Source organism: Ovis canadensis, chromosome 4 (assembly GCF_042477335.2).
Source record: "Ovis canadensis isolate MfBH-ARS-UI-01 breed Bighorn chromosome 4, ARS-UI_OviCan_v2, whole genome shotgun sequence".
Classification (NCBI taxonomy): Eukaryota; Metazoa; Chordata; class Mammalia; order Artiodactyla; family Bovidae; genus Ovis; species Ovis canadensis.
In genome coordinates, this window is record NC_091248.1 from 60,518,515 (window position 1) to 60,531,033 (window position 12,519).

Consider the following 12,519-nt stretch of genomic DNA (forward strand, 5'->3'; position numbering starts at 1 on the left):
ACTTAACTGAGATTCAAGGGATGCCGAGAAATTCACCAAAGGGGGAAGAAAAGCTTTGCAGACTTATGAACAGCTTATGAAAAGCGCTAGGGGCTGGTCCGTGTTGAGCCCCATGCCATGGGAATTAATTACTGAAATCTCCAAAGCTCTCTCTACATTTTGCAATGGACGAAAGATTGGCAGAATAAGAATACAAGGTTAAATGTAAATTTTAACCTTTCTGTTTTTATCATTTTATAATAACAAAGATAATATTTTTAAAGTTGAAAGTTATCAAAATTCTCATGAATCAAAATGGGGATTTATTAGATTGATATTTTTATAGGAACCCCTTTGTGAGGCTCCATTATCTTTAAACAAACTTCTGACTGGTTGAGGAATTATTTTAACGTCCACAAAATTACCTGGCACGTGAGGATGTATACTCTTGTTGGTTTCTGGGTCTTCAGTCTCTAAGGAGTCTTAGAAGCCATAGCTCCTGAATGAGTAAAAGCCAACATGATGGACCTTGGGGCAGTTTTGATGTTTCCTTCTTTAGTATTCTCTCCACTGCTGCACTTCCCTGGACCCAGAAAATCTTAATGAATCCTCCAGGGGGAAACTGGAAGGGGTGGGGGATGGGGAAGAAACAGGCACTTCAGCTCGTCTTCATCCCTAACTGGCCAGTGCTTTACCCTTTTACTTGTCTTTGTCTCACTCATGTCCCTGGTATAAGCGTCCTGTTGAGCTGGACTTTGTTCTGTGAGTGCTGCTGAGAGGTATGCTCCGTGTGTTCTGTCCCTGCATCTTAAATCTCTCTCCTAGGGAAACTCAGGTGGATACTTAAAGGCTACTAGTAAAGGAGCCTTCTCCAGTTTCAGGCACTCCCTTGGTATGCTGCTGCACAGTTAGCTCTCGGCTATTATTAGTCTTAACTCCAAAGCATGATAAATGTACCCTGGGTAGCAAGAATGTTCAGTGGAAACAGTGAGCACTGACTGAGGGTTGGGTGGTAACAGGACAACATTGCTCCAGAACCCAGATTAGAAAACCATAATCTGATGAAAACAGGTTTTTTTTTTTTCTTGTTAAAAAGATTTTATTCAAGTATAGTTGATTTACAATGTTTTAATTTCTGCCCTACAGCAAGGTGATTCAGTTATACATATATATTCTTTTTCATATTCTTTTCCACTATGGTTTGTCACAGGATATTGAATATAGTTCCCTGTGCTGTACAGTAGGACCTAGTCGTTGGCTAAAATAACTTTTTGAGAGCTGTGCAAAGTGACAGGTGAAACCACACCCTTGTGTTGTTCAGGGAGATATCCCTCCACTGTTGAATAGAACCATTTCAAGAAAGCCTGCCTTGGCTGGAGTCTGCACTGCTGCTGGGCTCGGCTGAGGCTGGGCTCGGCTACTGTCTCACATAGTACAGAAGGGCTTCATGCTGGAAAAAAGCTCTAAGAGCCCATAGGTCCATTATCTGAAAGGAGAGAATTTGACTTACTCAAATCTAGTCACCATGGATCCTTCATAGTGGACAGTAATATATAAGCAGTTTTCATTAAGGAGTTATTACTTTCTTTGGGTGCTTAACTCTCTAAAGGCCATTCTGAAGGGTTCTGTAGGAGCTCTTAGGTCTAATAGCTCTGTACCACCCTTGAACTAACTCAGGATGTTGAGAGGTCATCCTGGGTGCTTCTTCCACTTCTGCTGACATTCAGCAGCCCCAAGGGGCAAATCTTCAATTCCCAGACTTCCTGTGTCTGCCAAACCTGCCAGGGTTTTGAGCTCTCAGTGCCCCTAGCATCTGTTTTCTACTCCCAGCCCCCACAGTTGAGCCTACTGTAACTATATGTAGAAAAACACTTCCCATATGTGTAGCAGTTTATTATTTTCTGAGGCTTTCTTATTGATCATCTCATTTGTTCCTCACAGTTAGTTTGTAAGGCTGTAAATTGTAATGAAACGGGTTTCATTATTGTCACATGCAAAACAGAAAGTGGAACTTTAGGATGAAGTTTATAATGTTTGGTATTTACTCATCACAGGTTTATACCAAACAAAATTTTGAAGCATTCTGTCGTGGAAACAGGTAGGGAGAGAAGAAAATATCACACAGGAGGGAAATCAAAGCCCTGGAGCAAGACAGACCCCAGTGTGAATCCTGGTGCTCTGGGACCTGTGGTTAACCAGTGACTCTCTGAGCCCTGCTCCTTAACTGTAAAATCAGGATAATGATTCTGCCTCACAGAATTGTCACAAGGATCGAATGAGATTAAACATGCAAGGCATTTAGTTCAGTGCCTGATGCATAGCAGCTGCTCACCAAAGGACATTCCTCCTCCCGACCCCTCCCTACCATCTCCCCAATTGCCAAAAGGTATAAAGTGACAAGATACTCAATGCTTAATTGTGAGTAGCTGGTTGCCGGCAGTCCTTTTCACCTGCAGGTGAAAAATTATAGAGAAAATACCCTTCCATGGAATGGAAAATGTATCTCAACTAGAAAAGAGAACAACTTTACCTGGACAGTTTGGAGTAGACTCTTCTGAGAAAATACTCCCAGGATGAGTAATTGTGAGGCCCAAACATGTGTGCTTATGCCCAATTGCCAAGTTGAGAGTTGCTCCTTTGTACAGATTTCTGTTGTAGGCTATTTTGAATCACTTCATTACAAAGTTAAGCATCCGCAAAAAGATAACAAATTATGAAACATGTCGTAGAATTGTTCTACACATAGAGTGTCCCAGAGCTGAAATTATGGCCAGAACGGGGCCATGCATAAAACAGGTATTCAGTATGCAAAAAAGCTAACAATAATGAAATTCTGACTAACCCGTGGGCAAAATTAGGAATTTTTTTCAGTAGATATTTGCAGCTGACATTTAAACTAGAGTTGCTGAGAACGGGGGTGTTGGGAGTTCTGATTTACTTAGAAAAACCATGAGACTCAGCCATTCATGAAATAAAGCGCTAGGTCTAGTCTTTTAAGGAACCACTTGTGGGAGAAATACCAGACTGAAGCAAGGAAGCCAGCTCTCTAGTCTCATTTCTGCCACTGGTCAATCATGTCACTTTGCCTTCCTAGGGGACATGATCCTCGCCTATTAAACTCAGGGCTATCCTAACACATATTCTGCACTTCCATGAATAAGGCCCATGAGTAAGGCCATACGAGGCCTTCCATGATCAGGCTCTTCAATTATCATTCTTGTCTCTTCTCTCACTTTCACTCAGCCTAGGCTTCAGCCACATAAAATTATCTATACTTGCAGGTCTCCAGCACACCTGGGTGCATATAACTGGCAGTTCAGAACCCAGAGACCAAACTCAGTTAATTTTGTGGAGATGAATGTTTTTTGAAAGGAGACGCCTTCTCTGTGGGGAAAGTACCGAGCTCTGTTCTGCTTCCTTATCCTTCCTTCTTTATAAGGTATGGATGCTGCCAATGAGGAGCAAGTAGGCGAGAGCAGGGCAAGTCTCATGAATCCAGGATGACATGGAAAATGAAACATGGTGGGAGGTTAGGAATCAGAAAAGAGGAGGAGAGCATGTGAGCTGGTGAGGGATCTAGCGTGTTTATGAAAGTATTTGAAACAGTATTGCTGTGCATAATGGGAAGTTGAAATTTATATAATAAATGTCTCATGAGTATAAGATATATGATGCCCCACTTCAACCATTGAGTGGAAAAAGAGCCATTGCTTGTGAAGATGGCTTATTTTTTAATAATCTATCTCTTTATTTCTTTTATTTTTGGTTGTGCTGGGTCTTCGTTGCTGCACGTGGGCTTTCTCTAGTTGTGGCAAGCAGGGCTGCTCTTTAGTTGTGGCGTGTGAGCTTCTCATTGCCGTGACTTTTCTTGTGTAGCATGAGCTTGAGAGTGCACAGGCTTCGGTAGTTGCAGCTTGTGAACTCTAGAGCAAAGGCTCAGTGATTGTGGCACATGGGCTCAACTGCTCCTTGGCATGTGGGATCTTCTAAGACCAGGGATTGAACCTGTGTCCTCTGCGCTGGAAGGTGGATTTCCATCCACTGTACCACCAGGCAAGTCCAAGATGGCTGTTTTAGAAAGGCTGTAGGGTCAAGGACTAAGTGGTTGACCTTGCAAGTCTAGGATGCGCCACGCTGTGTAGCACGTCGGTAATGCTGCACCCACCTACTCCTCTCAGTCTGTAAATGTTAGCTGCTATGAACTCACATTTGTACCTTTCCCTGGAGAACTGCCCTTATTGGAGGATAATTGCTTCCTTCCCTTCATAGGTGGCCTTCCCCTGTCATCTCCTTCCTTCCTCATTTCCTTACAAGTGTGTCTCTTGAGAATACTCCTCATAAATCACTTGCAAAATTACTTAGCTCTGGCTCTGCTTCTAAGAACGCAGTCTAACCCTCTCGTGGAGGCAGACTTTCCTGATCAAGGGGCTCCAGAGGATTGCTGTCAATTGTGCATTTGCCCAGATGGAGCCTCTTTTAAGCTACACTTTTCATCCCATTAGTGGTGTAGTTAGCAAAGTTCTTTTCTAAGTTGGATCCATCCTTTTAGGCTCTTAGGTGTTTACACCCTGGTGACTCTCTTCCTGCTGCAATGTCTGTAGTAGGTAAATGAGTCAGTCATTCATCACGAAAAGGACTGAAAGAAGATATTGCCTTTCCAAGCTTTGCTTTTTCTTGTTCCTTCTCCTTGCCACCTCTTCAAACCCTGAAACAGCAATTGCTTTCATCTCATGAACACTGAACAAATTTAGGACCCAAAAGGTGGCTGGCAGGTTGCCCAGTGTGCCATCTGCCATTCTTCCCACACTAGGTGGGCCCCCTCTTGATTGGCAGCTTGTGGGCTGGCTGTGATCCAGGCTGAGGATTAGAGAAGGCCTGGAAGATACATTCAGCATCATTCTTTGCAGAACCAGGTCTCCATCTGGGTTTTAATTTGTTGGACAGTTTTATTATCTGCCCAAAGGGAAGGAAATGTACATGGGAATACAAGAAGTATGCAAGAATATATATAATATACAAGAATATATTTTGTGAACTGATGAAATAGACACATGTGAAACCACATGGATACTCTCAACCTTGGTTTTGCAGAGAGACTGAAGTGTTCACTGAACTGAGATATTGACTCCGGAGGTGGAAGTCATTAAATTCTGTGAAAATGTGCTCACGGTGACCAAAACAAAAGTTTGAGGACCCGTCCATCCACTGATCAAAGGACAGGAACCAGTCATTTAATTCCAGTCTTACTCCTGATTTGTTTTGCAAGATCGATTCTGTTCCTTCATATGCCCTTCTTGTCCAAAAGCAGGGTGGCAAATAATCTTCAGCAAGTGGTAATGCTTAATTAATTGTTGATAAATTGTTTGGGGATGATGGAATTATACAGAAAATGTATGAATCATGATGATGCCACTTTCATTTACCATTCTATAACTTTCATGTTCAATTATAATACCTTTTCTTAACAAAAGGGCAAGATTTTTAAGTCAATGATCCACAGACTTCTAAAGCTATACAGAAAGTTGTTTGTCTCCCCCAAAAATGTGTATCATGTAAAGGAGATGTAAGAGTGAATATGTGGGTGAGATACCCCTGATACATTTTGAAATATTTGTAGTTGTTCCAAGTAACTTAGTAAATAAAAAAATCTTAAACTTGTTATTTTGGACATAGTCATTTTACACAAGATAATTGGTTCCAATAAATGAGCAGAATTGGCTTATGTGGCAACTGTATTGATTTGTCTCTACACAGTATCTTTGAGATTTTCACATCTTATTAATCATAGTAGGTCTGGAGATTAGGGTTGTTAATTCCTTCCCCTCCGCCTTTCCTCTCATTCAGTGATTTGGGGCTCTTTATTTTAAGTTATCATGTCCTTTTGCTATTAAGAAAGCTCATCTGTGAAAGTAGAGGCATTCCATTTCTTCCTCCATCTGATTTTGAATGGTACTTGCAGGCTCCAAAAGATCAAGAGAAGCAGGACTGAGCAGACAAGCACTAGGGACACAGAGGGTCTCAAAGCTCACTCCGCACTTACCCACCCTGACATGGAGGCATTTCCACCTCCTTCGCGCCATCCCTCAGAGCATGGACATTCCTGGGGCAAAGTGCTGAGGATACAGCATGATGACAGGTGAGGAGGGGAGGAGGTTAAAAGCTCTGGGCCTGCAGGAAGCGTGCTCCTGTTGATCCCTTTGGCTTCTGGATTTCTTTTGGACTTACCTCCTTAAGTCTGTCTTCCCTACTGAGGCAGGTGAGGCAGAGGATTTAAGGCCCCTCATACATGGTTGGAGGGTTTACTACAGGAGAGAATGGGGTTGTGGATAGAAAGCCTGATGAGAAGGTCTTTTCTTTCTTAACATATTATTCATACAGTTTTTCATAGGTAATTCATTCATGTTATTTAAACATCATGAAGACAGTGAAAAATCTGTCTCCCGTGTCTTATTCCCATCCTCTCAGTTTCTGGATGTGATGTTGACTTTTGCACTAAGAGAAATATATTTTATTGTGAAAGTCAATGTCTTTAATTCTCATTTCAAGGAATGTTTTTTTTTTAAAAAAATTGAAAGTGGTGCTGATCCTATATTTTAATTTTCTTGAAACTACTAGTATGATGAATTATATTAATATAATTCTAAATGTTAGATCATCTTTTTATCATTATTCCTTAATGTACTGTTGGATTCCATTTACTAATATTTTATTTAGGATTTTTACATTGACATCCGTAAGAGACATTGACATCCGTAAGAGACATTGACCTTTGGGAATTTTTTGTGGACACTCTATCATCTTTTGGTATTAATATTATGCTTACTATATTAAAACAATTTGGAAATGTCCCTCTTATTGTTCTTTCCTGGGACAGTTTAAGTAGCATCACAATTATATTCCTTTTCTGGGTTTGGTAAACTTTTCTGGTAGAAGCATGTTGGCATGACTCTTTTTAGGGATGGCGGAGATCACTTTGATAGCTTCCTGTGAAAAATGGATACTATAGATTTTCTATTGCTTTTTTGAAAATTGAAGGCAGGAAAGGATAAGAGTTGCACTGCTTGATAACTGGGATTCACAGACCTGCGGCTCTTCTTCTTGGCTTCCTGTATACATGGCTGTGTCCGTGGTTGATGGTGTAGCTCCTTCTCCTTTGCTTCTGTGCACTAAACCAGGTCAGCTCACTCCCGTTTCTACCTGCAGAGCTGCGAGCACAGTCCTCTTGGAGTGGGCCTCTTGACTTAAGAATGTGTATTTTTGTCAATACTTTCTGAGACCACCATAGCTGAGTTCTTGCATAGAAATCGCTGCCTGGCTCCTCTCCAGTTTCTTTCATGCAGCTTCTGAGTGAACTTGATTGTTTTTGGTAACCCCTACAAATATTTTAGAGTTTCTTCTCCTAGTTTTGCCAAAAATTGAGTGTGATTTTGGATGACTTTCAAGAGGAGAAAGGAAAATGCTGACCATGTACATATTAAAAGCATGTACATATCAAAACTCCGTGTTGATCTTTGGGGAGCAATGCTATTTTCATTGATTCACTTTTCCTTTACTAGTATAAAAGGGCCAAGAAGGCCATCATACTACTTTTCATCTGGTCCACTTGAGTTCGGGATCCTGAGACATTGCTCTTCAGCCTAAGGGAATGACTTCATGATATCTCTCTCTCTCACCCCCAGAGCCTGAAGAATTTGGAAGGTCCAGGACCTGAATTATACCTACCCTTTCACCCCCTCAGGCGGGTGTCAGATGGTCAAAGGAGGAGAGAAAGTCCATCCATCTGACTGTGAGAGAGGTCCAGCTCATGGGGGCTGTGAGAGGGCAGGTCTACATATAGCAACAGGTTGCAGGGGTGGTTCTGTAGGAATGTAGTGTCAGGGAACCCCAGCTTCAATGACACAGGTTTGTCGAGAGTCTAGAGCATGCAACAAAGCTCCAGGCAGGCAGCTAAGTCTGCCAGCATTAGCAGGATCCAGAGTCTCCACTGAGAATGAGGGGCAAGTGATGAAAGACATGTTCTGAGATCTTGGGAGATTGGACTTTAGGCAAAGAAATAAAGGTTGTGTAATTAGGGCTGGCTTCCTGGGCATGCAGCCTGTGTCATGACTGTTTCAGGCTCAGAAGGGGCCCCCCATGATTTACTGCCCTGCTGTCCCCGTCTTGAGATCCTTAATACTTCCTGAACAAAGGGCTCTGAATGTTCATTTGCGCTGAACCTTGTGAATTCCGTGGCAGGTGCTGTGTGTAACTCAGGATAGAGCTCAGGGAATTCCTATGCATCCTTTATATTTCAGTTCAAGTCTTCAAATATATTCTATCTTCCTTTTTGTCCTCATCATCTAGTGTGCCTCAGTAAACATTCAATAAATTAGTGTAGTGGTCACCAGAGGGGGAGCACAAGGTTTGGGTAATTGCCCTTGGGCTCTTTCAGTTCCCCTTTGTCAGGACTAAGATGGAACTCAGAAGCTGAGTTGGGAATAAACCCCAGGTTTCTGAACTCTAGGTAGTGGGATGTGTGAGGACCAGGAGCTGGCCCGTTGAAGGTGCACAGATGAGTGATGCAGTGTGGTACCATGTATGTGATGTATGTGGTACCCTAGTACCCTAATACCTTGCCCCCAAATCCAGGTAGATATAGCACTCTAGTTCAACGGAGAAGTTTGGAGATGAGGAATTTTTGTGGAGGATTAGCTTATTCTTATTTTCCATGTGGCTGGTACAAATAGTTCTGCAGTTTAAAGCCTCTTCACTGTTGATGCCCTAAGTATTTTCACACTGTGGCCCAGGGTAGTCTTCCTGAGTGCTTATCAGGGGAGCCTTTTTGTATGTGCCAACCATTCTTCCCTGGTGGCTCAGACGGTAAAGCATCTGCCTGCAATGCAGGAGACCCAGGTTCAATCCCTGGGTTGGGAACATCCCCTGGAGAAGGCAATGGCACCCCACTCCAGTACTCTTGCCTGGAAAATCCCATGGACCGAGGAGCCTGGTAAGCTACAATCCATGGGGTCGCAAAGAGTTGGACATGACTGAGTGACTTCACTTCACTTCACATCCCATAGGAGAATGTGGGGCCAGTATGGGACTTGCACTGAGATCTCTATGTCTGCCTCATTATCAAGCTCTTATTAAGTGGTTTTGTAGCTAACTTTCAGATAGTTTCTGCATTTTTATAATCAGTCCCACCTTTAACCTTCCTAGCAGCCCACTATCTTTTTCTTTAGAAACTAGGTATTCTTGCCTAACCCTCTTTTCTTTTCTTTCTTTTAATAGGTAAGATAAACAGAATCCACAAGTGAGTGATCAACATTCCCCCATCCTTTTAGGTACTTCCTTTTTGTTCCTGTACTACCGTGGGATACATAGAAGCAGCCCAAATCACCCCCACTAGAGTGATACTTCTTCTGAATTTGTAAGAGGTTTTACAAATAAATAATGACCCTTCTTTAGAGAAACCAGATGGAGTAGGACATGCATGGGGATGTTAATTCTTCTTGACCTCAGCAGAATATCTGAAAATCAACCCCTTACTCAGATCCAACAGTTCCCCCTGGTCATATTCAGTTCAGTTCAGTTTGGTTCAGTTGCTCAGTCATGTCTGAATCTTTGCAACCCCATGGACTGCAGCACACAAGGCTTCCCGCTCCATCACCAACTCCTGGAGCTTGCTCAAACTCATGTCCATCGAGTCGGTGATGCCATCCAACTATCTTATCCTCTGTTGTCCCCTTTTCCTCCTGCCTTCAATCTTTCCCAGCAACAGGGTCTTTTCCAATGAGTCAGTCCTTCACATCAGGTGGTCAAAGTATTGGAGCTTCAGCTGGTTGTATTAGGTAGCCTTAAAATTTTTTGGAGTTCTCCACTCTCCATTGGGTGCATGGAAAACCACAAAAGGGCCTAAATACCTAAAGCTACTAAAATACGAAAAAGCAATTCTCTGTATGTTTAAAATATATTAATAATGATCCTAAAAACATGCAGGAAAAATTGATTTAAATGTTTTGCCAGAAAGCTTGCTCTAATTCTTTTTCCAGGTAGAACAATGTATAATATAAAACCTAAGCCTCTTCTATCTAAACACTGCTGTCTGGAATTCATTCTTTCCTCCTCTCACATGTTTCCTTGTGGGGTGCCACCTCCTGTTTTTAAGAACTCCTTATGGAGCTGCAGTTACAATGGCCACAGATACCCATGCTTGGTCGTCCTCCTGCCGTATCCTAGGTGTTGGTGACCCCTGTAGAGGGTCTAGAATTTACATCCATTTACATACTGAGTTCATCTGGAACTCAGTGAAAGTACCCAGAGACCCAGAATTTATGCTGAGGGGGCTCAGATCCAGAAGAGTAGGTCTCAGAGAGCAGGAGTCTTGGGCTTCACTCCAGCTGTAGCTCTGACAGATAATACAGGGTTTAGATTGGACCGGAGACTCAGATATGCAGCTCTGTTGTTTCATTTCTATCCTGACTCCTAAGATTTACCTTTGCATCAGCAGTCAGTTAACTACGAATCCTGGCAATACTCTGCTGCCCCACAGAACATACAGTTGAGAGAAATGGACTGGAAAATGATCACTTTCAGCCGAGTTTTAGGGGCTTTTTGATGTGTTCATAGGTGTGTGTCTCCCATTGTAGATCATGGTCTATTCCAGCTGAAGTTCCACATTCCTATTCCTTTGTAGGTGTTTTCCCTTAGCATTGCAAATAAAGAGATGACCCTATCAAGCTTGGCAAGATAGCAGGAACTTTTCCATGCGCAAAAACTCATTGTAGATTGAGAGGCATTAAAAACAGCAACCCACACATTGCCTCAGGGAGGGCAGGCAGATATCAGGGCTCTACCAGATGCATGCTGGGGAGCAGTACATCACCAGGGAAGACCAGCTGCTCAGGGCTCCCCCACCACCCGCCTTCAGTGTAGAGGTGGGGGCCTAGAGGCATACAGTAAATTAAAGTACAGAATTACATTCCTTTTACATGTAAAAGTGATTTCCATTGTAGTCTGTTTATCTCATCCAAATTAAACATTTTAATAGCATATCCAAAATAATAAGTTTTCCTATGCAAACTAATATGACCAACCCAGCACACAAAATACAAATCTTCCAATTAGAAATGTTTTATGCTTACCAATTTACAATTTCATTCCCATCACATTTAAACAGTATTCTCATTAGCTTTGAATGTTTCTTTCCTTTAGTATGTGCTTATTCATCAGGAGTTAATTTAGTTTAAAATTATTACAGGTTTTTTGTTCCTGCATAAATTCTCAACTAGCAAATGAGAACTATAGGGTCATTTGAATAACGATGCTATTAGGAATTGGACTTTATTGTAAGATTTTGGTTTTGCATTTGTGTTTCATTAAGTGATAGTTTCTCTTTTCTTATTTACAACAGTTGACAGGAAACAACATCAACATTCCTGTGATAGAAACAGGATGGTTTAATTCTTGAATCACTGGACTGTCCTACCCCAGATTGTTTACTGACTCATTTTAGGGAGAATGTTTCAGTTTCAAACTGATTATCTCTGAAATGGATTCATTCAGAGCATGCCTGAACCTAGCATCAGACCATAGACCATACTGAATTTACCAAAGAAATGGTGCTTTGCAGGGAATACTGGGCAATAGCTGTGTCTTCAGGCTTTGCCTGGTGCATGCAAACTGTTTTCTTGGCTGTGCTTTCCATTTGGAAACTTGTACAGTTACACAGAAGAGCTTAATAAATATTGTATAATAATAAATATTCAAGACATATGGTTCTGGTTCTTATGTAAATCACATGAAAATATATTCTGTTTTCACATTCATTTATAACTACCATGTCCACCAATTTAAAGGATCTATGACTTGTGAGAACCCTCACATTTCTTGCTTTCCAATTTAAAACGGCTATCTTAACCTACCCTCTCTCCCTTCTTTTCTGTCTTAAAGAACAATGTAGATGTTCACCTGTTCCCTCCACTTGCATCTTTGTTCCCTTTCCCGCCTGCCTCTTTGAGGGCCTTCATCTGTCCATCATCACTCGTTCGTTTGTCCTTTGCCACCAAATCATTCTCTTATGTCTCTAAAGAGGAACATATTTCACTAATCCTAAAAGACAAAGCATCAAACCTTCACTTTCTCCTTCAAGCAATTCTCCTGTATTCCTCATCTATTTATTCTTCAAATTTATTTAAAGAGTAATATATATGCCCTGCTCCACTTTATTTTCCACATGACCTTTAACCTTCTACAATTGGCTACAGTTCCCCCTATGACCTGGGATCCTGAAGGATTACCAGTAATCTTGTTAAAACCCCTCCATGTCCATATCGCTCCATAATAAAATCTTCCCTGTTTCCCATGCCAAAAAAAAATGCCCCCCAGCTCCTTTTGGAGAAGGAAATGGCAATGCACTCCAGTATTCTTGTCTGGAGAATCCCATGGACAGAGGAGCCTGGCGGGCTACAGTCCATGGGGTCAGGAAGAGTCAGACATGACTGAAGTGACTTAGCACAGCTCCTTTAATGCTCTGTGCAGTGTATGCACATTGCTCCATAA

At 41.9% G+C, this 12,519-nt stretch overlaps 1 protein-coding gene and 1 non-coding gene across 4 annotated transcripts in view; both read left to right on the forward strand.

Moving 5' to 3' along the window:
• LHFPL3 (LHFPL tetraspan subfamily member 3) overlaps positions 1 to 12,519 on the forward strand; it is a 650,964-nt gene that overhangs the window by 170,479 nt on the left and 467,966 nt on the right. The window lies entirely within an intron of this gene.
• Positions 8,821 to 8,892, forward strand: TRNAC-GCA (transfer RNA cysteine (anticodon GCA)). The gene has a single exon. It is a non-coding gene; the product is annotated as a tRNA-Cys (tRNA).